At 39.1% G+C, this 27,502-nt stretch overlaps 1 long non-coding RNA gene across 1 annotated transcript; it reads left to right on the top strand.

Moving 5' to 3' along the window:
* Positions 1-375: 375 nt before the first annotated feature.
* On the top strand, positions 376-26,953 carry LOC137132588 (uncharacterized). The gene is made up of 4 exons (XR_010915146.1): positions 376-1,065; positions 12,341-12,485; positions 15,706-15,817; positions 23,335-26,953. It is a non-coding gene; the product is annotated as an uncharacterized lncRNA (long non-coding RNA).
* The last annotated feature ends 549 nt before the right edge of the window (positions 26,954-27,502 follow it).

The following is a 27,502-nucleotide window of genomic DNA, read 5'->3' as shown; positions in this document are numbered from 1 at the left end:
AATATTGCTCCGATTTTTCTTCTAAAACTATTTTTCCCCCCCTTTCCCTTCACCGTTGACAGACACCTCGGCCAGCCAAAGAGCGCAGAGCTGAGGGGAGTGAGGAGAAGAGGAGGTATAGCTCTGATGCCGCAGCTGGAGGAAGGATGGCGCCAGAGCACACAGAGCCCGGTGCAGTACGTCTTCATGCCCCGGGCAGGTCTCGCAAATCAATCAAGATTTCCTCAACGACTGGGACTTTAGAGTTAGTGGTATTCCTCGTTTCGAACACATGAAATGACAACAGCTGACAACAAGTGGTGCTGCGTTGAACGAAAAGGTCGCAAAAATAGCTGACCGCTAAAATATTTAACAAGAATAAATTATACTAATATTAGACAAATTCTGTCGGGCAGGGCAACGACTGATGTTTTTCATCTCCAATTATTCAGAGACGATTAATATAAATTCAACAGTTAGCAGATGTGTCCTTTGTGTGCAGTGGCCTAAATTGATTTCACAGGTGATTGGAAATAACCTAACGTAAAAGAGTAAATATTTAAAGCGGGTCATGTAAGAAAAAAGTCGACTAATAACTGCACGAGAAAGAAAATGCCCAGACTGTATAAATGTGCACACGCACTGAATATTTTCAGAAGACAAAATTAAACAATATATTGCGTAAAGAGCGCGTTCAAGAGCTCTTCCCAAAGGAGTTTGTTATCTTAACTTAATGCGACTGGTTTAGATGATTCAATCAATTTTAAATTTGATCTGAAATTATTTTATATTCACATTTTATATGACATTATTTTTGGGTATGCAGCTGATATGTTGCTCTAGAAAGTCTAATAATGCCATGAGGTCTATAATTAAAGACATGTAATAACATGTACTATGATGATGAATATCTAAATGAGGAGCGAGGCTGCGACTGCAGGAGCGCGCAGAGTGCCAAAGAAATCTCAAGGTGAGCAGCCGGTGTAATGTTTGGATGAAGTGTTCGTGTCTGCTGTAGTTTGTTGGACAGGGAGCAGTGAAGGAAAGTCTGTCGGGCATCGGGAGGGAAGAAAAACTCCAACAGCGGTGAGACACAAATTTCCATTTGTATTTAAGTCATCTGGCTGACGGGGTTTAGTGTGGCAGTGGAGAAGGTGGAAGTCGGAGATCATCAAAATCACAAAAGAGGACTAGACGAGGAGATCTGGGTCCACAGTAATGAGTACAACATGATAATCAACGAATACAAAGTAGAAAGAGTGAGAGATTGGATTTTAGAGGTTAAACGTGTCAACGGCAGGTTTATGAATCACTGAGGAGACAGTGATGCGAGGTACATGTTGAGTTTGAGCTGTAAGATACTGCTGTCCAGACTGCAGCGGCGAGGCTTTAAAGGGAAGTGGCAGCAACATGATGAGCACAGGAGACACCGCTGTATGGGCGGCTGTGGCGTCGGGCTGTTGTCAGGTGTGTGGAGACGTGTGTCATGACGACGGACATGTGCTTTATTATTGACTGTTGGGCTAAAGATTGACCGGTTGGTAGATTCCTATCGCACTCACCATGGGACCTCTTCATTAGAGATATACGACTGTCATTTACACCCACACGCGGTATCACATCGCACGACACTGCTGTGTCAAACTGCACACACACACTCACACACACACAGACAGGCCTGTTTAGACACCTTTTTTTCTCATAACATTATATTACAAACTCTAGAAGATATATATTTTATGGATATGATTATTAGGGTTTTACTTTTATTATGCGTAATTTGATCTATACACACAACTTGTTTTTATGTTTCAAAAAAAAAAAGTTGCAAAAGAATACCAGCAGCAAAGTTAAATCACAGCAGGACGTAAATCATATCGCAGGGGCATAAAAATAATTATTCCCCATCTGCTGATGACAAAATCATCAGGTTCACGTTTGCTCCAGGTATATTCAGTGTTTTTCATTGTATAGGCCTGTCAGACATTGACAGCTGCTCCTCTAAGTCGTGGCTGTTTAAAATTAATTATTAGTGTAATTAGGAAGTTAGGTTATCACCAGAGATGAGGACTCCTCTAAGAGCAGTCTGATCCCTGTTTCCGTGTTGTGTTCTCCCTCTGTTTAATAAATTGACTTGGGTTTCGCCCGAAGCGCACTTCTCAGAGTATTACGGCATTAGCCTGACTGATGGTAATCATCAGGGGACCGGGGCTCGCCTGAAATGGATAGTGAGAAAAACAAGGAAGCGGTTTAACCTTATAGATAGACAGCTTATATGCGAAAATTCTCATTATTCCATCAAGAATAAATCCGTTTCGCTATATAATAATATTATTAATATTATTATTATTAATAATAATAACAATAATAAAATTAATAAATACATTTGTCGGCCTTGATTCCGACAACTTTTGAAAATCGGAGTAAGCTAAAGCGCAGAGCAGCTGGCCAATGAGTGAAACTGGGAGCGCCTGTAAACACAGCTTGACAGACGTGACATTTTAAACAGATTTTAGATAAAAACTTATCGCTTCCAACCATCTAACTCAAACAACTAAATGCCTCGTAATTGAGCCCAAAGCACACAAGAAGCTCTCCCAATGGTGAAAGAGGTATTGTAATTACACTCACAGTGGTCACAGTATTTTCCAGTGAGGTTAAGCATCGTCTTATTTTCAGGTTGTAAGCACATAATTTATAGGTTCGATTATACAGACTGAAAACACTCTTTACCAGTGTGATTTGGCCCTTCTTTGTTAAAATTCTTCACCTCCGCTTCAACTGAGTGGGTCGTCCTGCTGTGGACTGATGCTTTGCCCTCTGCAGTCAGCAATGGTTAAGTGAAGCCCGAGTTCATCCCTGCCTGACTCTGTCGTTAGTCATATAGATTATTTGGGGTGATGATGGATGCAGATATAACCAAAGTAGGGTCAGGGATCTATAAGAGCCATCAGAGTTTCATTAGATATTATTCTGATGAGATGACACATAACTATCTAGTACCATCTCGTCCTATTTGTGATAATTGCCAAACATGAAATCCATGCAGAGGGAGTTCCGTGGAATAAAGTGCTGCTAAATTAGGATTTTATTTTTGCTTCACTAACATGAAAAGGTCGGGATAATCCCTTCCTGTATAAACTGGGCCATTCATCATGTCAACATGTCTCACTAAACACCTGCTCACTCAGTCTTTATATCTAAATACTTATCAAACCACAGTGCATCTGATCAGAAAGCTTGATCATGAGGAAAGTGGGCAAAGAGGAGGTATTAAAGCAGAGCAAATACAAGAGTAGAGCAGGCAATTAAAACATGAAAACAAATACAAAGAATCCTCAGTGTTTTGGGCTGTTCATGGTCAGAACTGCTGAGCGTGTGCACTGGCAGTGACAGGGCAAATCAGGGTCCTGTGTCTGGTTCTTGACAGTGTTTGTAAACCACTTGTTTCCAGGGATCAGTTTGATCAGAGAGCTCTGGCTCTGAAACAGTAATTATTACGGCCGCTGATGAATGGAGATCACGTTTCCCCTAATAGCCATACCCCCTATTTTCACAACCTCCCACCGCTCACCTCGGCCACTCTCCACTACGCCCTCCACTAATTGAGCTGATTATTGCAAGATGTATGTTTTGGTGTGTGTGTTGGTGTGGGGGTATGAAGCAGGGGACGTGGCTTTTATTCCAAAAGACTGCTATATGCACTGACCTGAGACAAGCGCAACAAGGGGTTGATGAGTAACATTCTTTCAGACAGACATCCAAATGTTGGGCAGAGAGAGAGAAATTATTAAAGCCAGAACCGCCGTGTCTGTACTGGTTAAGGGGATATGAATGAGGGCCTATCCAATAATTGGTTGTTTACATCTATCTTGTTACCCCAGAGGCCAGGGCTATCCTATAGAGCAAGGAGAAGATTTCATTAAACCACACAGGCAAGCAGCAGGGAGGGGTGGGGCAGAGGGTGTGTGTGGGTGGGGGTCTTGTCTTCATTTCCAGGAAGTTCTGACCGGTCGGCAGGTTCATCAGATTGGACAGTTTATATTTCAAGCCCACGGTAGAATACACAGGCCTGCACACTACCTAGCAATTTAACAGGCTGTTAACAAGCGAGTCAGACTTCAGCTTCAGTTGATGATCATCACAGCACAAATGCCAAGCTGAACATAATCAATCAAAAACCAAATTGGCTTTTGTCTTTTTTTCATTAATCATCTTTTTTCATACGTAGTTTACTTATAGTACCAGCTTCAATAAATTATGGTCTTGTACATACACACAGTTTATAAATTCCAGGTTTCTGCTAATATGGGTTGCTGAAGGCTGAAGTGCATACAGACAGAATATTAAAAAAATCTAATTACCTGTAAATTTGACATCCACTGCCCTATATAACTGCACTCTTGTTCACGTTGGAGCGCAATACAAAAAATATAATTACATTTTAAGTAAACACTTTGTATGCAGTTAACAAGACAAACTTTGGGATACATTAGTGTTTGGATATATTCATAAAATCTGTCACCTGTGATGTAAAATGCATCATGAGTTTACATAAGTTTGAAACTAGCCGCTTGCTAAAAGTAGTTTTTGGTGCATTTCCTTCTACATAAATAATCCTCTATAAATAAATTATCTTCTACATAAATAATAAATCTCTAACATTCTCTGTAGTAAAGGAATTTACAAATTTAAAGCCCTGCAATTAAGGACAGTATGTGCAGATACATCTATTACCCACTAGCAAAATCATCAATGATCAATCATAAAGCATGACTACCAAATACCCGGCTGCGGCCTCTTTCACTATCACACTGCTGTTGAGCAAACTTGCACCCAAATTGCGGATGACCTGAACACCGGAGCAAGCAGTAACAAGTGTTTTTCTACAAGGCTGGTCACCAGACCTGATGAGTAGCTGTGTGTGTGTATGTGTGTGTGCCGAGGGAGACGAGCGAGAGAGTGGGAGCATGGTCAGCTTGTAATTTATTCGATCAATCACTCCATTTGATTCCTGTTTATTTTCAGGAGTCACACAGTCATTTCAGCAGCACACTGAGCCCTTTATGCACTGCCAAGGCGTTTCCTCTCACTAAAACTGTATAGCATGCATTCGACTTTAAATTGGACAGGAGAAGGGTTCCAGCACTTCTCAGATATTTCACGGTTCAGGACCTTTATGGTGAAATCCCTTCAGACCTGTCTATTGTCAAACCTGCAGCATGCAGATGAGCTTCACACTTCACACACTGATTTATTTTAGCACAGTAGGATTGATTCAAATGGCTGCAAACACACTCTAGCGTAGAATAATGTACTGGCATCATCTGCAATATGGTAAATGTTGTATAGGCAAAGTGTGCAGACTCTCTGTGCATGCATTTTCTGTTGTCTGAGCCCATACTCTGGATGCATTTATGGTTAAAAAAAGTTATACTTTGTAAAGTCTTGCAAGAAATGCCAATTTAAATGCATTTTCAGGAGCAGTTGATGTATTTTACAATGCTGCCTACTGGCAAAAAATTGCCAACCTAGCTAGAAGTTAACCAGCTCCACTGGAGTATTTTGTTACAGCAAACTAAGAAACCACCATGGGACCAATATGTAGGATCAGATAAACCTCGGCCTGCTCAGCATCAAAGCAGGCACAAGGCTGGGACATATAATTAGATCATGATAACCAATTGCTTCTGATCATGTCAAATTTGAAACAGCAAATGAAAGCATCTTTTGGCCAGAAACACAAACAGAAAATGTTCTCTAATATAAAACCATAATGTTATTTCTATATGGATTCGGGTCAGAGCTGGGATCAGAACCTATTTTGCAAACTGGTTTTAATAAAGCAAAAGGGAGCAAGGAGACAAGAAAACAAAATGTCAACTAGCCCACTGAGAGCTCTGTAATTAAAGTGCAGGGTTTATAAAATGTTATTTGTTTGTAGAAAACATGGCTCAGATAATCAGGTTTCTATGCATGTAGATTCACCACGAAACCCAACTTAACAGAATATTACACATCGTACATAACAGTATTCCTTGACATACAATCCAGACTTTCTACTTGCAGCAAAGTCTGCAGCATTACTTAATGTTTTTTCCTTGTGCGACATTCTTCCTTTTTTACAGTGCTGGAACTCGTACGTCAGGAAAGAATTTATTAAAAGTGGTCCTCAACAATTAGCAACGTGCTAATGCTTGAATCTGTATCCATTCCTGTATGCAGGCTTTTTACAACACTTTGTGGTTTCCCTTAAAACATAGGCTTGACCTTGTGTCACCCTCCATATGGCCAGTAAATATTTCCATGATAGAGTCAGTGGCTGTAGTGATACTGTACTCGAGAGAAATGTCTTATTATACATGAGACTTTATTATGTTTTTAAGGCATGAAGATGACTGACAGTGAACTTTTGATGTTGTGACTGGTGTTTTGGTTTTACCATGTCCTGGTATTTTGAGTTTTACTTTTTTTATTTAGCGCCAGTGTGTGTGGGTGTGTGTGTATGGAATGAAAAAGTATCAATATCTTTTAACATGCACTGTAAAATTTATATCTGTAAATATGCAATGTAGCATCAATTAATATTTTGCAACGGGTTTTGACAATATAATCTGTTTAGGACTACCATAATCCATGTCAAAGATTAAATGCACACCCTTCACCCAAATCCAAAAAAACACCAGTATTGTTTTAGTGTCATATGAATTAAAGGAAATGTGTGAGTTCACATGATGCTGTTAAAAAAAAGCCTGTATGAGGACATAGTGTTACTTTGAGCAAATGTTCATAAAGAGGCAATGTCAACATGCAGATGTTGTGTAGATTTAATGTTTACATCTTAGTTTTGAGCTTTAACATCTGCTAATTAGCAATGAAGGCTTCTGCTTAAGTTGACGGAAAAATCATTAGATTTGCTTATATTAAATATAATGGTGTTTGGCCCAATGGTGGTACTAAATTAAACCACAGGTAATGACCAAAGTCACTGCAATGTATCTAGAGGGGGACATGAGCTTTGACTGTGGGTTATGACACACTGTATTTGCTTTGCTTTTAAAGTTGTATTAGTAGAACCTTAAGGAACTACCCAAGTCATAATTTGTGAAATGTAAATCATATTTATCCAAAATCTGGTGCCAATCCAGCCAGTACATATTATATAGATGCAGAGATATTTCACAGGAATAATTTAAAAAGGACTGGGTTGTCCTGCTACAGCACAAAACCGAAGGATAAAAGGTCAGAAATGTCAAATGTCCACAGGTAGTGGACCGACCAACACTGGCATCCTTAACACCATGATACTAGCCTGGCTAATAAAAGAAACATGCACATGAACAGACAGATTCAATTTCAACTAACTTTGATTATGGACGTATTCAGTCATCACAACACAGACCACCACAGAATCACAGCGACTGCTTTCTTGTCTTTTCAGTACAACACCCACTTTTATCTGTTCACACGTTTTTGTTTTTTTTTTGTGTTCATTCAGCGTATTAGTTAATCAATCTCTGAAAACCCCACTTAGGCCAATAAGAAGCCCCATTAATAAAGTGTCTTCTTTCCTCACCTGAATTACTTCTCTCTCATTAAAGCGAACCATCCATCAAACCTCTTGGTGTATTCCGCTCATTCCTAGACAAAATATGAGCTATTGTAAAGATGAAGGGAAATGTTTGCTTTGTAAATAGAAGGGTGGCATGGCGCATTGCTCATTTGTTTTTATATGGAAGAATTGGATTTCATGATTGCTTTTTAATTCTGTCTGCAGGGTATATTAAATGCCTGCAAAGCTCTGAACACTTTGTCCAGGAAACTAACAATTATAGTCGATCTGAGCATATGGCGACCACAGCTATTTGAGAAAAAAGATGGGGCTCAGGGTTCAGAACTGCCTCATGCATCATTACACTTTACTAAGGTTTAGTTTCTCTGTGTAGTGGTGCTGTTTATGCCACTGATTCTATCTATTCCCTGACAAAACCTTTCACCTAAAGAAAGAGTTTAACATCCTTGTTAATACAGCACATTGCATTTGAAAATGCATCAGTATAACCACATAAAACGTCTCATAATGTCTCTGTAATAAGTGCATATCTGTAAACTGACCGTCCCTCACTTAGTTCAAGCACATTCTGCAGGTCCCTCGATCATTCTTTATCTTCTTTAGCTGCTTCAAATCCCTCAGATCCCTTCCATATACTAAGTTCTGACAGTCTGTGATTATTTTATGGGTTTGGGAAACCCTCAAGCTAATATCACAAACTATATTCATGCTTTGCTATGATTCTTCTGTGATTGCTTCATTCAAATACAATCAGGTTACTTAAACCTGCTTAGGATCAAAGGCATCCAAACAAAGCCAGCTTGTCTTATTATGTACTGTATAACTTTCTCCATGTGCTCAAGTAGTATTTCAAAGAAATCTTATGGCAGCATGAGACTGTAGTAAGTATTTTTTAAATCAACATAATGAAAAAAAATATTCATTTGGAACACAATTAAAACAAATTTGCTGTCAACATTTTGCTTTCTCGGTTAATTATCAAAAAAGTCAACACTGCACTGGCCTAAAGTATAAAGCAAGACACATGCAAACATGAACTGCACTTGTTTGATTTTTGAAAGAAGAAAATCAAGAGAGATGTGCAACAGCTGATACTGCGTTGCCACTTTGCTAGCTTCTCAAACTCTTTTTGAAAAGAAGACAAAGACCACTGAGAAAAAAGATACTTTTGTGTCCATAAATAGCATCTCGTTCTTCAAGTCGTTCCTCAATTGTTAGGGGCATAAACATGCCCACTGGGACCACAGGTTTGACTCCTTGAACCACTGACCCCGTGGTCTGTGGACGACTGCCTTAAAAATTGAGCTAAAGCCGGACCGAAGATCAATCCTGTATGAAAATAATTCAATTCTTACTTAACTGGGGATCAATGGTTTAATGGCCTCAATGCAGGACAAATGCTAGACAAATGCTTGACTCGTCACTTTTCACTAACCTCACTGACCAATCAGTGAGTATATCGTTAAAGCAAATGCACCCGTAATACTTCCTCTGTCATAAAATAAGCCGAATAGTCCAGCACAGAACTGCAATCACTGCATCTACGAGGATTCATTTGTGTTTAGTTTTGCTGAGAGTGCAGTGGTTTACTCCTGAAAGGCCTCTCCAGACCACCAACAAAATGTCTGGGAAGAGCCGGAGCTGTGGAGGTCATCTGTAGTGAAGACGTGCCTGTCGGCGTGCAGGGGGATGATGAGCTTTCACACAAGCAGAAAGAGGGGATTACTGTCAATTGCTCCCAAATTGCAATAATACCCGCTGTGGGGCCACACACACATGTGCTGAGAGACAAATGATAAATTGCTACATATGTCCATTCCACAGTGGCAACTCCTGACACCAGCACATTGCCCACAACGATCTCCATTCTTTTAAGCTATGAAATATGGGGAAACAAGTGGAACGACTTTCATTAGTAGAGGGACTGGAAATTGAAAATGTTTATGTGGACAAAGAGATTGAAAACATTGAGCTGCTTCATTAGCTTATAAATGTTATCAGGTTAAATATTGTGAACACAGTACCGTCAGTGCTGAATCAGCCATGTTTTAGAAGCTAAGAAAAGCAAGCGGCATCATCTGTAGCTCTTTGACATTCAATCTGATCTCACAATCTTTATCTAATGTTTTGCCACATTTTACTATCGGACTCATTCACCTTCAGTCCAGTCTGGTTGAGAACTCATCTTAAGAATGACATTTATTTTCACCTTAAAACGGCTAGATGAAATAAGATCTCTGTAAATCTAATTTGTTTTTATTGAAATCCTAGGACCCTATCGTAATAATGTACGTCTTAGCCAATGTATTAAAAAATTCCACTACACAAGGAAATGTTTAGATTCTCCCAATGAATAAAGCATATCATATTTTGAAACTAAACCCTTCAGTGTGTTATCACGTAGGGAGACATGGTAATTTGTTCTGATCATATCATTCCTCTGCCTAAGAGCCAAGCAGATGGCTAATCCAGTCTCACTATCTAATCAGAGCAGTCACCCTAATGACAGTATAATTTCATAAGAGCCCTTTGTTTCAGAATATTCAGGAGCAGTATGAGGGGAGAACGGAGATATTCATCATCAGCACAGATTGGAAACAGGCCCTAATAAATGACACATTTGCTTCCTGCCTGTCTGTGTTATGGTAGAATGTAGTGAATGTGGTACAGTGTGTGTGTGTGTGTGGGGGGGGGGGGGGGGGGGGGGGGGGGGGGAGGGGACGACATGGTTGGGGTGTGTGGGTGTATGGCAGCTGCAGGCCCCTCCATGTGCATTTCTGAATATGTATGTGTATGTATGCCTATGTTTACTTGTGTGTATGGATGTTGAGGATAAGAGGTGTGTGTGTGTGTGTGTGTGTGTGTGTTTGTGTGTGTGTGTGTTATGTATCTTCAGTAGTGACAGCATCAGAGGAATTTAGTCATGTTAATAGACGAGGCTTTAATGTAGAATTTACACCTTCAGGTCAGGGCACCAAAAATGTAATGAGCAGTTACAATGCAGCTGGTGGCTCAGAACTATGTGTGTGCGTGTGTGCGTGTGTGCGTGTGTGCGTGCGTACAATCTCACTGTTATTTTAGTATCACAGTCTCTTTCTTTGTAGCTCCTTTTTTTGTTTCTATGCAGTAAAGATAACGAACGCCTGAAATGTTCTGAAAACATGCACAATAAGGAGGAATGCAGTGAGAAACGACATGCGTAAAATCCGTTGCAGCTAAATCCATCCATGATTCTGTGCAGACACCTTTCAGTGAAAAACGATATTATTTATAGCACAGTGGGAAGTCACAGCTCAGCATAAGCAGACAAAAAATATATGCAGATACATAAGGGCAAGATCTTCTAGCCAACTTAAGGCTGAGAGCATTTATCATGTTTGATCTCAGCTTGGAGTTTCCTGCAAACTGCATGTAGCCAGACGTCGTGCTTCTACCTTGGGAAGGAGCATCCTGAGGTCAGGAAGTGAATATGACACACAAACACAGATACACAGTGAATTTCCCTGACTTCCCCACTTTGTCTTACAGGTACATATTAAATTCAACCACCAACACACACACACACACACACACACACACACACACACACACACACACACACACACACACACACACACACACACACACACACACACACACACACACACACACACACACACACAGGCAGTCAGGGTTGTTGCAGCCAGAGTCATATTTACATCAGCCAGTGTAATATTATCAATAAAAGCCAAGAGGACAGCACCTTGCCATAACTCACGGCAGGCAGGGAGCACCACAGCTGTTCAGAGTTCATCTTCCTCTGAAGCAACAGGGGGAGACGAAGAGAGTTGTTAGAGCAGGGACAAAGACAGTGAGACAAGGAAGGGGGGGCAGATAGCCAACGAGAAGCTGTTTCTAGGAAATACTATTTTATTATTAAGGATGGAAGCGATCATAATTTTAAATAATTTTTTAAAATGCTGATTTGAGGAATAATTATGTAATTGGTAATTATATAAAAACAAGAAAATAAGTGAAAACAAACACATGCAGTTCGGAGAGGCACAGGTTTCCGATAAATTGAGGTAGGACATTTCTAAATTTGTCCTGCCGATCACCATAGATAAGGAAGTGATGCTTTAACAGCTGCTACCTAATCCCAGATATTATTCGCAGGCTCGGTCCACAAAAAAAAAAAATAAAAAAAATATTGTTTTGGAGAAGGCCCTACATAGCAAAAGTGACAGAAAAAACGCTCCAAAACACATTCACATTCACCCACCATGTTGTAGTGAGAACACTGGCCTTGAGGAACTTTAATGTAAACGTAAAAGTTAACAAGCCAGAACCTGAGCGTCTTCAGCGTGGCTGCTGGATAAATGATGCAAATGATTAATGAGCAAAACAGATACTGATTAATGTTCTAAGGACTAAATGATTAACTGGCTAATTAGTTCTGCTCCATTTTTCATAAACAGATTTTTAGTGGATCCATAGCTTCATAATTTGACTATCATATCATCTTTTAACAAAATTTCTTGTCCAATGAATCCTTTTAAACACTTATTAACAACAGTATAAAACTGATTAAAAATGCATCATACAAAACAAATCAATGCTAATAATTAAACATTGAAAACATGATTACATGTGTTCATTATAGTGCCCTGAAACAAAAATTGGATTTCTACTATATCATAATGTTACAGCTTTTCTTAGGTTGTTGACTGTTGTGTGCTTGTGAATCCAGATGCAGCTCTACTCCACTAACACTTGTGTTTTTCTCCTTTGTTTCATTGGTTAAATTAGGTGTCACATCTCATTAATGGACGGATGCTCTTCAAATACATCTCAGTTTTACTGCGGACACTGGGTGATCTCACCAGACACAGATTAAAATCATCGGATTTCTGCCTGGTCAAGTTAATAGATCATCGCGAAAAAACACAATCAGGTAACATCTTACTTGACAAAAAGGAATTATGCTGCTTTGGAAGAGCAGCTCTGCACGTGTCCTGTGATGATGTCTCTTTTGGGGGATTTGATGGCTGGACTCCAATTACATGAATCATTACTGAGTTATATTAGTTCCTTTGGTGAGTCAACAGAGTTCATACATAAAGGCAATAAACTTTAAATATTATATATTGTCCACACTTTTTATTTTTTGCATTTAGACTACTTCACATAGCAAGCACCTAAATATAAATCTTAAATAACCTTTGGAATTAACCTCTGTGTTAACAAATATTCTAGTCACATTCCAGCATGTATGTGCCCATATGTTTGTGTGTGTGCTGCTGAGAATGGAGCGCCTGTATCACTTGCCCTTTTCTGAGGGGAAGTGACATGAGATACTTAAAGACTAAAATTGCCTCACTTAGCCAAACAAACTGCCTCTGCTGAAACACACACACTCACACGCACACACATACACACACACACACACACACACACACATCTAGAGTTCTCTAATGGCCAATAAATTCAGGATGTTGGTTCCTCCTTTCAGGCTCACAAAAACCGAACAGCAAAATTATTGAGAGTAAACGGATTCCACCGTAGCTCTGTCAAATGACCACACACACACACACACACACACACACACACACACACACACACACACACACACACACACAGTTTGAGGGTCAGTGAAGGCAAGGCTGAAGCAGATTGGATGAACATAATAACTCTAACATGGCGTTTATATGCCTTCAGCTCTTTTGAAACGACAACAGCTGAGAGAGAACCCAGGCCTGCATATAAAAATACTGAGCATTCTGGTTTACAACTTTGAAGTTGTTTCTCTATTGAAAAGGCACTCTGGCCTATTACAGATACAAGTGTCTATGCAAACAGAAAGACATATTAGCAGTGAATAAGAATATGCATATGGGTTGAGCTTTTTCACTATTATAAAGTGTGTAAAAGTCAAAGTATGGGATGGATATAAGGAGGACACATCACTGCTTACAATCTGCTGAAAATTACATCAAATATATAAATAGAAGATTAAATATGAACTCTCCAAGTGTTCAAGAATTAATAAAATACTACTGTACTTAAACGTCAAACACAAGTACTACAAAATATAGTCATGTGGGTTTGACGCAGAGGGACACAAGTTGCTTCCAAACATTTACTAGACATTTCCTTCCTTGTCTTAATATTCCCATTTGAGTCTCCTGCAAATTATTGTCCTGCCTCAGCTGGTAAATTCACTTTCCCTCCAAAGGACATTTTCTTTCTCTGATGTCACTACAGATTTCGGGACTTCTTTTATTTGTAGTGCAAGTGTGTGTGGGTTGGAGGGAGAGAGTGAGTACAAGATAGAGAATACACCCTCCAGTATTTGACCATATGTCCTTTCCGCTAGCACCGCAGCAGCATTATGGCCTCTACAGTTACAGTCAGATTTGGTGAGAAAGATAGACATGTTGTACAATATAGGTGGGGAGGTGGAGGGCATTATGATGTGTGTGTGCATATAAATGTATGTGTGTGGAGCAGAGGGGGAGCTACAGAGAGTTTTTGAAGAAGCAGATCTCTCGTATTACCTTACCATCAATAAATCTGGGAGTAGTGCTGACATAAATTAGCCTGCAACCCCAACACACCCAACTACCAGCACAACCTTTTCTTAAACACACACACACACACAAAATACACTCTCCCCTTCTCTCAAAACCTGTTGCGAGCACATGCAAAAGGGCACATACAAGCAAACATACAAATGCTTTGCATCCACAGCCAGTACAGACAGCCACAGAGTTTGGGATAATTAGCAGTATTCCTCAGTGGTGAGTATGTTTCCTCCCCAGGGTCACTGATAGCAAAAGGCCTGTTAAACTTTATATTCCCTGATGGGGCGGAAAAGAGAGTGAAACAGAAGGAGAGTACACTCTCATTAACACGGCACACTGTGTTTTAGTGTACGCCTGGATTTTAACGTGTGTGCATGCGTGTGTGTAGTTGTCTGGGTGGTGTTTCCATGCTGAGGCCAAGTCTCGTAAAGGTGAAAAGATACTCTTTAACCTCAATTTAGACCAAGTCTTAAAGCTCCACACTGGATCTGTGACGAGACAACAGACAAGTTGTTTTGCATGCTTTGTATTTTCTCACAGATGGTTTCTTTTTTTTCTACAAACCATGAAATTAATTGCTAGAATTTCAGTCAGAGAAAAGCTATAACATTTCCTCACTAAAATGAATAGGTATGTGTCAGATAGAAAAGCATCTCATCTCATATTGGGATACTACGTGTAAATTGTCAAGTCTTAAAAACACAATTATGACATAAGTGTAAACAACTAATGCCTAATCAATTAACCACTTAATTAATTAATAACCTAATAAAAGTCAGTTTTTAACTAACCATGTCAAACAAATAGCTTTTTAATGTATTTTGCTGCTGTTCTTTGCATTATTGTTCCTTTAAATGTGTTTTTTAGGGTTTTAGTGTGATGTTCAAACAGCATTTTCAAGAACTTCAGAAAATGTATTTGTGAAAAACTGCAATTTATATTATTATCTTCTGCCATTTTGCAGACTAAACGTAAAAAATTATTGGCACGTTCCTAAAAAAATCTACATAGCAGAGAGAGCAGTACAAAATGTTTCAGTTAGTCCAGTAAGGTTTTCTTTGTGAATGTGTATGTAAAGGAGAGGTCACAAAGATAATTCAACTTTAAAACAAATTGAACTACATAATTATACTGGACAGACGCAGGTTTTTAAAATATGTGAATACAAATATAAATGTTTTAGAAAACAATAGATAACAATAAATATTACATTTCAAACAGCTTGCCTTATTTCTAATAAAAGAAAAATACGTTATTCTATAAATACAATAAAACTGACAATAATAGTCAGAAAAAATAGAAGAATTAAAACTAAACACCAAAACCATCCAAATACACATCAATAATTCCTATATTATTCACATCAGTGCTCACTGGTCCGCTCTAATATAGCAAAAAGTTTTCCTGTTTACAAAAAGAAGGATGTGGGGGCTTTTAATGGACTCAGCAAAAAAGCTGCTGTAAGGCACTTTAACATTTTAAAACACACACACTTTTGGTGAATTAAAGAGATTCTGTAGATAGCTCTGAAACCTTATCCTGTGCACCTCAGCAAATTCTAAAGCCCTTTTTCTTATGTGATCATTTTAGGTAATTGAATAAATTCCCAGAGCTCTGTGTGGAACTAGAAGAAGCTAGACTTTGGTCAGAGGAGAGCTTTTAAGAAACCAGGGAGAATACATCAGAGGCCCAGCAGTCGATGGTAATGTAATGAACGTTTACATTTACCTGCCTCTCACCTTTCCTGTTGGTATATACCCACAATCTAAACTGTGCTCGTCAAAGCGCCTTTCCAGTTTGTTTTCATAAATATCCCATATCTCATTTTTTCCCCATCTCTTGCCTCCTTGTCCCTGCTTCGAACATGAAATATTTGGTGTTTTAGTGTGGAGGCGTGGGTGTGTGAAGGCGGGTGCCGAGGGTTGTTCCTGATGCCAGAACTAGCACTTCTGGTTGGAAAAAAGAGGTCTGAGTTTTCGTCAGACGTGCAGCACAGGCAGATGGGGTGAAGGAATGGGTTTTTGAAAGTGGTGTCCAAGAGCAACAGAAAACACTCCCTCTTGACTGTGTGGTCAAAAATGGATGTAGAGGGAGAGGCGGAATCTGGCATGCAGCCTGGAGAAAAAGGGGAGCAAAAACACCCGCCTCAGCCCACCGTTAGCCCCCCTCTACTGCATGCTACGGGCCATGGGTGTTTGGAAGAAGAAGTGAGAGATAAAGATGGAGGGAAACAAGCAGAGCACAGACAAAATGGGAGGCAGACACATACAAAGAGCATCAGTGAGAAAGACAGGTAGACAGAGAGACAGAATCAAGTAGAGAAGCGCCAGTGAGAGGATACTGAGAAGCATGGAGGCATATCATCAACAAGGTCAGAAAGACATAGCTTGGCAGAACAGGAAATGATACAGGATATATCCTCTCTCTCCACTCACTGAGGCCTGTGCTGTAAGTGACAGCACTGCAGAGGGAAGTTGACATTGCTGAAGTTTGAATTTCACTCGTTTGTGTTTTGCAAAAAACACGAAATCAAGGCCGTCTGTCTGGATCAGGGGCTGGACCCTTGACCCCTGATTGACCCCTATAGAGCAGACAGCAGGGTTTTCATGGCCAGTCAGATTCAATGTATTAAACATTATAGAACTCTATTCTCAGCTTTTGAGCATTCCTAAATGTGTTTGTGATCTGAATTTGGAAACAGGTAGGAGGGCTATTTCTGACCACTGATGGCCTCTCACTTTAGATACAAGCAGTTACATTTAGAAAGCGTTTTGCTCTATGTTTAAACTTTTCCCAGAATGCAAACAACATTTAACAGGAGAGGATATTCACCCAAAGCAGATTCCTACAATATAGAAATTTCCTGGAAATGAACAGAGAATATTTGTTTCAAAGAAGACAAACTGATCAACTGAGCATGATTCAGTGCCTAATTTACGAGTGTTGGGTAAACACAAGCCCAAAATTAAAGGAGAAAATGAAGGAAATATAGGACTGACACAGCTTGATTCATGCAAGACAAGACCCCAGGTTGAAACACAAACAATGCACACGCAGTATGCCAGAATACAAATCTGCATATACATGTATATTTACACACAGATATACACACAAACATGCACTCACAGTACAGCCAGTAATACAATATGCTCAGCCATGGAGTGGTAGGGTAAAGTGAGACCTTCCTGTAATCAAAAGAAACAGTGTGCTACAATAAAGGCTGTTTTGAACAGTCTGTGACCTGAGGGATGGATCCCTCTCTTGGAATGAGGAAGAGAAAACGAACACTAAGCTGCGTGTCACAGAAAGAATAGAAAAGAGTAAAATAGAATAGAGCAGCAGAGAGGTTGCTGGATGTACAATCTTAGTAACATTGTGTTTTGTTAAGTTAGGATCTCTTTACTCTTCTTCCCTTGTCTTCTTTTCCTTTCTCTTTTCTTCTTTTGTTTTCTCTACTCTCCTGAAGTGGCAGGTTGTGAATCTCTTGGGCAACATCCATCAGTTGAATGGATAGAGGCTTTGAAGCACTACTGTGAAAGGAGGGCATATTATCTTTCCAAAATCCACAGAAACACCAGTATGGAACCAATCTGGTATCAGACTACTAAACCAAAAATGCACACACAAACACACATTTTGATCTCTAACCCTGGTGAGACTGCTTGCGCTATTTTTCATCCTTGTACCTTTATGTGTTGCAATGTTGTATCAGATCTGGGGTATGGTTCTCTGCTACATCCCTGGCTTCACCAGGTGCTGAAACTCTTTACCAGAGCACTTGGAGTTAACTGCTGCAATAAATAGTCAAAGGAGTGGGTGCAGTTATCTGCAGGGCAGCAAAGGACAAATATTTATCTGACAGGAATAGAGCACATCTCCTGTCCATGCTACCTGCTGTAAAAAGTCACATCTCAGGGACTAAACCACCAGAGACAGGTTGATTTTTTTAAGAAAGAAAGAAAGAAAGAAAGAAAAGGTATATGAGATGTCGATAGTACACTTTATTTGATTTACCGGGTACTGTGTCAGACATAGATTTCACACAGGAATAGAGTATTTGCAACAGGAAATGAATCAAGTGAGTTCAGTAGGACGGTAAACTTTCTAAATTCATTTTGAATTGATAAAAAATTAGTCATACCTAAACCAAAGATATTTAGTTCAATTAAAAGGGAAGGTATATGTGATTCCCCTTTCACCATAGACTAGATTTTATCCAAAATATAAGTACAGAAATGACCAGTGACTGACATTCCTGTTAGCTTCTGGTGTTACAGAAAAAAATAATACAATGTTTTCATTGAAGAAATGAAAATACAACAATGCATGCATACACACTATTGCAAATGGGAGTGTTACAGCAGATCTCATGATTGCAAAAAGAAAAGATACTTGCGTTTATTGCATGGATATTTGATAGGAAATGAATACCGGCCAGCATGTTTGTGTCAATGTCAGATGGAGTGCAAAACACTGGAGAACATGTCACAGTAGGCAGTGTATTTGCTCTGACGGTGGCACTTAGAAGTGGGTATTATTCAGTCTAAAATAAAATGATATTATGAGATATTGCGATGAACAAATGTCTATTAGATAGTATTGATATAGCCAATCATTTGGACGGACGGTAGGGTTAAATAAAAAGGCCAAGAGTGATTCATCTACTGCACACCACTAATGTACTTTTTGGTTTTGGCCTTTTGCCTCTATTTCTTGGTAGACGATGGAGCTGCAGACAGAATGGATGGATAGGAGTGAGGGAAAATAGCATGCAACAGCAGTCGATGAGCAAACACAAACATTAGATGTTGAGATACTGCCGTTACATGGCAATGGCAGGACCTACTCAGCTACCATTGAGGTCCTCCAAAGTACATTTAATGGAAATCTGGCAACTGGTTGAGTATTAAATGTACACACAACATTGCCATCATCATCATCAAGAACTGTAAAAGGTACTTAGTACAAAGCAAGTGCATGCTTATTTATCATAAAGGAAGCATGATTGTCCTTTTGATTGCAACTTGTGCAATGCTTGCATTAGCCAGTCACGAAAAGTGCTGAATCAAAGTGAACAGTGCTCTCAGGTCAAAGATGCTTCTGTAAAGCCCACAAAGATGAGTTATTCTTTAATTCTAAAATGAACTGTGCCCACCAAAGCCACATTTATTTATCAACCATCAGGCAGTGACTCGGGTTCAGAATCCATGACCATAACACTCCAGTAAATGAACAGACAGCATATTGTTCCTCTGCGGCTCTTTGAGGCCTCACCTCCAACTACTTAATTAAAGGTTAATTGCATATAATGAATATGTGCCCCACGCCAATTGTCCACATTTCTCTTTCTATCTGAGCAGCTTTTCCGCAGGGTGGGTAGGATATCTGGAATTTATCAGTTACTTCTGGACATAAGAACCACGCTTTACCTAACGCCGTGTGTGAGCAGGTACAAAACCAACATATGGGAGTATATACGCATAATATGCAATAATATGAAAACACTACATACACACACACAGAAGAATTTGGCACTCACTCAGTCATTTTTAATCAAGAATATGATCCCTCAACCCATCTGGGTTTTCTGAGTTGGTGGGCTGCAGCTTGCACACAACAACATGTCAATTTTATGAAGCACACACAAACACACACGCACAAACTTAGATAGACAATTTGTGTGGTGACTGAAGTTGAGACCACCAACTATATGCTGGGAGTTTTGCTTTAGCCATCACAAAGAGCAGATGGTCAACTCTTTAATTTGACACTGATATTGTAGCAGCCACTCAGACACAAACACACACATACACAATCTATCCAGGTTTCTAACAACAACAATTGCTCTGAAAAAGAAACATAAAAGCAATGCAGTAAAGTTTACTGATAAAAACTAAAACGCAAAATACAAATACTGTGTGTGTGTGTGTGTGTGTGTGTGTGTGTGTGTGTGTGTGTGTGTGTGTGTGTGTGTCTTTGTTCTCCTTTAGGTTGATTTTGCCAGTAAATCAATGTCCTACAGTCAGCGGTTTCCTTATCACAAAATGATCCCCTCTGCTCAGTTACCTACTGAATTGGACTGTGTGTGTCTATGCATGTGTATGCAGGTGTATGAGGACAGAGGTTAATAAGATAACATTTGGTAGACCACCTGCCGGGAAGCTCAGTTTGCTAAATACAAAGTCTCATCTAACCCATCACTGGGTCTGTGTGTGTGTTAGGGGTTTACCGTTTACCTGAACGACTGAGGTTCAAATGTATTTGATTACCGATAAAGTTAAGAGGGCAGGAACCATATGACGAGGTAATTCAAAACATTAAAGCTGCAAGTTTTTACCACAGACACATAAACGTATTTTATAAACAGACCCAAAAACAGTATTTGCACACGTGTTTGGGTCCCCCCCCCTTGCCTAACGTTGATATAAAGGCAGCACAGACATAAGTTTAGAGATATTTGCAAAAGCCTGCTTCTTCATAGCTATTTTTTTTTTAAATGAGACCTGTCCCAAAATTGAGCCAATGGCAGGAACACACAACCTTCGTTTATCATGGCGGCAGTGCTAGAAGCAAAAGCTTTTAATTGCAATGTTTCAATTAGCAAGTTCTGCTACCAGCTCACGGCCTCATACCCTTGAGCAGAGGGGTAGTTACATTATTAGCTTGGAGGCAGAAACTCACAGAATGGTTTAAGAATAAAGGCAGAGAAAGAGGGGTACAGTTGGACCTTTTTCTGGGTAATGTAATTATAACAAGATTATGTTTTCTATTAAGATGAGTAAGATCAGTACAACATCTGACTGTAGCATTTGTTTTTGGTTGTGTTTAGGCACTCACAGCAGATGGTTGGGGTTAGTGAAAGCTCAAGCACTGGCTTAACAGAGAAGAATTTAAGTTACTGCACATACAAGTGTTGATTTGCTTTTAAATAAATCACAATCTGTCTCTAACCCTAAGCTAAGTACTTTTCTTGCCTGAACTTAAACACACACAAACACATTGCTTCGGAACTTGATAATTCAGTCATTACTTTACTGCACAATGTAATTGCATTAGAAGATTAGTTGCATAGGAACAAAATCTTTATTAAATTTTGTTCTGTCCATGGGTAAAAGTTAAACATGACCATTCAGCTAAGTTAAAGCTGTATGAAAGTCCTTATGGACAATACTTTTCAATATACCATACACATTTTGCTATGTGCTTGTTTAGTCATATATAGATTTATGTACATGTGCGTACACGTGGCGGACAACTAGAGGAATTTTAATTACCTGAGACAAAGGAGGATTTCATTTTTTCCTAGTACATCTATCTTTCACTCCTTCACTCTCCCTTGCTTCTTTTTTTTTAACCATCCTTTCTTGCATGAAACAATAAAATTGTCTGGCCTCTAAGTTATAGAGGGCTTTTGAAGTGGCTAGAGGAGCCAGTAAATTTAGTGGGCACCTTTGGGAGCTGGTTCAGTGGTGCAGTGGCTGCATCTATATTTCACATGTGCATGTGCCTGTGTGTGTATGTGTGTGTTTGGATGTACATGCATGCACAAATGAGTCATGGCTATGCCTCTGTTTCTGTGTGTGTCACACAAATCTGCACAGATTTGGTGTATGCAAGTGCATGTGTGTTTATATGTTCATGTGGCTCTTCGTTTCACTGTCATGCTGATTTGTGACCATCTACATTAGGTTTCCCAGGGAACCATAAATCATGCTCGACAAACTACATTAAGGATAGATATGCATGCAAGTGTTTGTGTGTGAATGACCTTCTATGAGCACCACAGTATATATTGGACAGCTATGGTTATACTGTATTATCTTTGGGCAATTAACTGTAGTTTCATCAGTTGTTAGATCCCTTTAATAGGAGGTTGTTCAGACGTCTGAATCTGGGACAGAGAATTAAATAACTCTCTTGGAGTGTGTGTACAGTCTAACAAATCATTACTTTGCCTTGACAACTCTCTTTCAAAAGGCCCAGCAGTTGACAAGACCAGTGCAAAATAAAGATAATGTGTTGCTTCTTTTGACGACGCATTATCAATTTGTATTGCAGGCACGTTACAGGACAGATTAAACAGGTTAAACTGTTAGTTGGAGAACATAAGTGAATGTCAAGATTCAGCTGGTTGCATCTTTAAACACAATTTTTAGCAGAAGACATGGGCCAATTGAAACTGCATAACCTGTCAATTTTTTGTTACTACTATTTGTTTCAGGTCAGCTTGATGTGTCGTGATTCTAACCCATTTTAGACTAGCGACATGATCCTTCTTTAAACACCCCCGAACCACATATGGCCATGTTATACAGGAGTTATAGCACCACCAAAAAAACCTTCTGCTTCACTTTCTATACAGCTACACTGGAACTCCATATATCTCTTAACACCGTTGCTCACAACACTGCTCTCTGTTTAGAGATATCTCCTATAGAAAGTTCCAGGTCAGTCCATCGGATCCTGTTTCCAAGAATAATGGGTGGGAATCGTGATCTCACTTCTAGGGGTAAAACATTCAAGAGGTTCATATGCGATCTATAATAACAGCCCTATTTGAGACACATTTTAGTTATCCTGTCATCCAAAATGTTTTTTTAATCCATTATCCAAGTACACATAGAGCGTCTTACACTAGATTTTGTCAACTAGGTTCAAGGTTTTGCTCAGTTGTACTTCAGCAAGGACATGTGGTTGTTGTGGCTGACTGACTCTTTGACCTTTAGTTGTGGATGTTTTTTCATAGTTTTCGTTCACCAGATTAACACGGTTCACCTCTACAGACCAAAACCAAAGATCCATTCAATCTCCAAAACTTCATCCATCAGAGTGCCTCCAAGTCCTTTGTAATTACTGCATCCTTATATCTACCACATATCTGTTATTAAATGCCTATTTGGAAAAATACACAAGATATGTGCTACCCCAGTATGGTTGTGTATGGGGGAAAATACTTGATCCACTAAAATGGCACACCACATCGGTACACTTATCTCACACAGCATCCCAGTCTAATTACAACCTTGCAATGTATACATAATACTGCAGGAATATGAGTAACTGTAGCAGCAGATAAAGAAGAAATGTAAAAACAGAAAAGATGTAGATACAAAGATATGATATGCAGCTGGAGGAAATTAATAGCTGTTTTATATAACTTCTCTCTGACTCCCTTTCTGCCCATTTTCTCCCCCTTCTTCCACCTCTCTCTCCCTCTAGCTCTCTCTCTCATTTTATTCCTTCCTTGCTCTCTCAGTTTTCCTAGACACCTGTGCAGGTATAATGTTTCAGCCGGGTCCCTGAAAAATAAATGGAGAGCTCCAATCTCTTAATCCACTCGGCTCCACGCAGCCACGTCACATGACACCGCCACGGCCATCCCGATGCCCAGACAACTTTGGAGGGAGAGGTTATGTGTGTGTCTGTGTGTGTGTGTTGAGACAGCGAATGCCAAAGAAAGAGAAAGCTACAAGAAAATATGCAAGTGCTAGTGTAAAGTGGGGTCTGTAAATGTTAATATTACAGTAGTTGTTCACACACTCTACTCACACATGCTTGTTGGTGTGTCTGCATCCTTTGTGTATTTTATAAGAGCAACTGAAGTCATGAAAAGAGGAGGTGGACCAATCTTCTTCATTTAAATCAAGGTGCTTGGCCAGTGTTTTGTACATGTGTGTGTATGTGTGTTTTGGGATGATACCCTATCCACAGCAATCAGTCTGACCTCCACTCTGGAGTGAACTGCTCTCAATGATTAATGGATCTGCCTCCGTGCTCAGTCGCCAAGGCAACCTGAAACCCGATAGCCCTCAGGAATTCGCTAGCTCGCCCTCAAAGTTAGTGTGTGTGTGTGTGTGTGCTGCTAGGCTGTGGGTGGGAGACAGGGTGAGGCCAAATGTGGCTCTTTGGAAAGATGGAGTAGGTTGTGGTAAAGGTGGGAGAAGACTAGTGAGAGGGGTCCAATTCACTTTGTAAAAAAAGGGTGATTTCTACTCTACATTATTTAGTTGTTATTTTTTTTTTAAATGTATAATTGAATATTCTGTCAGTCTAAGCATTTGCAGTTTAGGCCTTTATTTCCTACTTATTTATTATTTATTTTTGGCATATAAAAACACATCATCAGCACCATTATTCACTTGTCAATGATCTGTACTTTGTGCTGAAACAGCCAAATGATTAAATGTGCATATGTGCATATGTGTTTGTGTACACATGTTGCTGGGTAGATGCTTGTGTGAAGCATGTCTTAATCCATCTGAATCTGCTGATGAGTAAATCCATGTTAACAAGATGGCAGCTCTTGACTTGAAGTGCCGCTGCCAGCTTGTGGACTGCTTGCCAGACCAAATTACCACTGCAATGTCCACTTAACACTTTATCTAATGAGCCCCCATGGTCTCCAGATCAATAAAGGCTCAAGCTAAGTATCCCATCCATGTAGCATGGTCAGATACTTCCATACAAATTCACTAATATAGTGTTTTTATATTTTAACTTAAGGAACTTAAGTCAGTTTCTGTACTGGACTCAGAAGGTACACACAAACTGGCAAGATGATTAAGAGCCAAAATATTTAGGCGTACTTCGTGTTTGTACTTAAAAACTGCTAACTCATGTGCAGATGTTTTAAACAGGGACACAATGGTTTTGCAGAAGGTTGTTTTACATTTCCGGCTGTCCCATGTCTTTTATTATGGGATCAGTGTCTTCAGTGTATCGGTTCCCACATATTGTACAAGCTGAATAAAAAAAATCTATATATGTTTGGATAGGTATCTTGTGTCAGAGCCATTGTCACAGCCCAAGGATGAATCTCTAGCAGGAAACTGTCAATCTTTATCTGCGTATGTACTGTATAATGAGATAAAGATGGCAGAAAAGAGAGAAAAAAGTCATCACATGTGCATCTTTTTGTACTACCATGATAAAAATGATCAACTGGAGGCCTGTAAACAAAACTTTCATGAACTTTCTGTGTTTTTTTTTTAGTATCTAGAACCTTTATTAAAGCACAAAATATGTAAAATCAGTTTGTCTATGTAATTATAATTTTGGCTAACAGAAAGAACTTGAACCCAAAAAACTGTAATACGTCAGCTGAAGTAAAATGTGCTTCTTTGTATCAAAGTCAGATCTCTATGATTATTAACTTTGAGGGTGTTTTCAAAGTGCTTATCTTTCAAAGAGATTAAATATTTCTCATAAAAACAACAAGCTAAAACTGTATGATTAGATTAAGAAAGAAACCTTTCAGGAGTCCAAAGCACGTCTGTGATTAATGTTTTTACTGACATACACTGATTGGAAGGTGCTGGTGTTCACATTCAAGTGTACACTTGTGCCTATGAGTGTGTGTGTTTTTTGTACATTACTGTCTGGGCCTATGTGAGTATGTGCTGAGTGACGGACGCAGCGGGGGTATCTGTGACAGTGTGTCAGGCATGTAAACCCAGCCTGACCTGGTGTGCTATAGCTCTCCAGGTCCCTCAGTACACACATGCACACGCTAAGCTTCCTGTGTTCTCACACTAGTTGAGATTCGTCTTACACCTTTGTGGTACCAATAGGATGCTGCTGTTAGTGTAACTTGTGCTAATGTTTTTCTACTGAGACAAGTGTAAGCACACAATTATTTGCACAAGGATTTTATGACAACAATAATCCAATGAAATGGTCATGGGAACATATGGACTAAACTCATCTGGAAGTTTATTACGTACATCAAGCTAAAAGCAGTGCACCTCAATATAGCAGTCCTGCAACAAATTCTCCATTCACAAAGGTGACGATGTTCAGCATTATGTTGAAACTATTTGATAGGTGTTGATTAAATAATATTAATTTAAAAGGATTTTGAACCACAATTTCAACACCCACTTGTGAAATGACTTCCATTTAATATTATTACTACAGACATTTCATATTCAGTTAATGAAATATTTAAAATAAACTTTGCTAGAGTAAAATCCCTCCATGTTTAGTTATCTTAACTTTTTCCAGTGATGACCTCATTATATACAAAGTAAGGTTAAAAACAATACCATTTATTCATTAGAAGGTTTAGGAATAATCTTAATCATCTGTGCCTCCGTCAGCAACATAAACATTGTTTCTATTTGTAATTATTTATATATACAGCAAATGATTACACCTCAGTGTTACATAGTGTATCCTGTTTCATTCTAAAATGGTTTTGATTTAAGTTTTGTCTAATTGTTGACAGTTGCATAAGAAATGTTATTTCATACACAAGGAAATTTTGCGTTTCCTACACACGGTCAGCTCTGTTTATTATAAAACAAATTATATAGATTATAAACTTAGTGATTGTCCAGAAATGTAAATTTTAATTTACCTTCACATATTATGTTGTTTGTGACTTTAGAAATTCGAAACAGGTTTGGAGTCCTATAAGTAAGTGTGTGCATTTTTTATATTGTGGTCTTTTATATTCATAACCATCTTCACAACCATGATAATGTTATACTGAGAACATAAATCTGTAAACTGAACTAAGACTGTAAAATTAAACTGAGATATAACTGGAATAGATACGTTGTACAAACTTTGCCTATGTACAGCTGTTAACTGGTGTATTTAATGGATAGTGGTTAGCTCGAAGAAAACATCAAGCATCTGTAAAGAAATGTGAAAGATAAATGTTACTGATGTCTGAGCAAAGGTCCGTTGTCATATCAGTGGTGAATTTTAACAGCAGGAGTTTACAAATTTGAATTAATTGCATCAAAGTGACTAATGTTAAATACAGTAATTTTGTGTGTATACATGTGTATGATTGTTCATTTGTATGCATCAATAAACAAGTCAAAGTCAAGCGGAAATAAATATTGACATTATTGAAATCCCATCCACTGAGCCTAAAAGTCAGAAACAACTTGTGTATGCTTAAAAAAAGGTTAAAGAAGCTGTTTCTTTGTGTCTGCTTTTGTTTATGTATGGACACATGGTACCCCCCCCCCCCATTTCCCAGAGAATTTTGAGATAAAGCCCTATTACACTGTCAGAGTAATAAACCTTGAATTTTCCAGTGTGTGTTTGTATGCTGGCCTGGATGATATCACGACTAGGAAAACCAAAAGACAGATGGGTGAGCGGAACCACTGAAAGTACAAACTCTGTGTGTCCATATGTCTATGTGTTACAGGCAAGTATAAGAAAATCAGAAAAAGACAAAAACATTAAATTGAGGTCAGGTTATCTGTCACAGCTCACTCAGATTGCAGGACAATGTGACAGTGATTGGACCTGTCATTTGTCAATGAATACCAGATAGGTATTTAGTTCAGTGGTATTATGTTAAACTCTGTCTGTCACAGTGTCTTTCACACTCCGTGGTCTGATAAGTGTCTGAAATTGGTCATGA

The sequence above is a fragment of the Channa argus genome, chromosome 1 (genome assembly GCF_033026475.1).
Source record: "Channa argus isolate prfri chromosome 1, Channa argus male v1.0, whole genome shotgun sequence".
Lineage (NCBI taxonomy): Eukaryota > Metazoa > Chordata > Actinopteri > Anabantiformes > Channidae > Channa > Channa argus.
Note: the sequence above shows the minus strand (reverse complement) of the source record. Positions and strands in the feature narration are given on the sequence as shown.